The sequence below is a fragment of the Bison bison genome, unplaced genomic scaffold (genome assembly GCF_000754665.1).
Source record: "Bison bison bison isolate TAMUID 2011002044 unplaced genomic scaffold, Bison_UMD1.0 scf7180017864370, whole genome shotgun sequence".
Taxonomy (NCBI): Eukaryota; Metazoa; Chordata; class Mammalia; order Artiodactyla; family Bovidae; genus Bison; species Bison bison.
In genome coordinates, this window is record NW_011494942.1 from 14,434,581 (window position 1) to 14,435,090 (window position 510).

The window sequence follows — 510 nt, forward strand, 5'->3', positions numbered from 1 at the left end:
GAGCCTTACTTTACTAGCATGTGGAATGAATGCAATTGTGTAGTAGTTTGAGCATTCTTTGGCATTGCCTTTCTTTGGGATTGAAATGAAAACTGATCTTTTCCAGTCCTGTGGCCACTGCTGAGTTTTCCAAATTTGCTGGCATATTGAGTGCAGCACTTTCACAGCATCATCTTTCAGGATTTGAAATAGCTCAACTGGAATTCCATCACCTCCACTAGCTTTGTTCGCAGTGATGCTTCCTAAGGCCCACTTGACTTCACATTCCAGGATGTCTGGCTCTAGGTGAATGTCAGTGATCACACCTTCATGATTATCTGGGTCATGAAGATCTTTTTTGTACAGTTCTTCTGTGTATTCCTGCCACCTCTTCTAAATATCTTCTGCTTCTATTAGGTCCATACTATTTCTGTCCTTTATTGAGCCCATTTTTGCATGAAATGTTCCCTTGGTATCCCTAATTTTCTTGAAGAGATCTCTAGTCTTTCCCATTCTGTTGTTTTCCTTTAT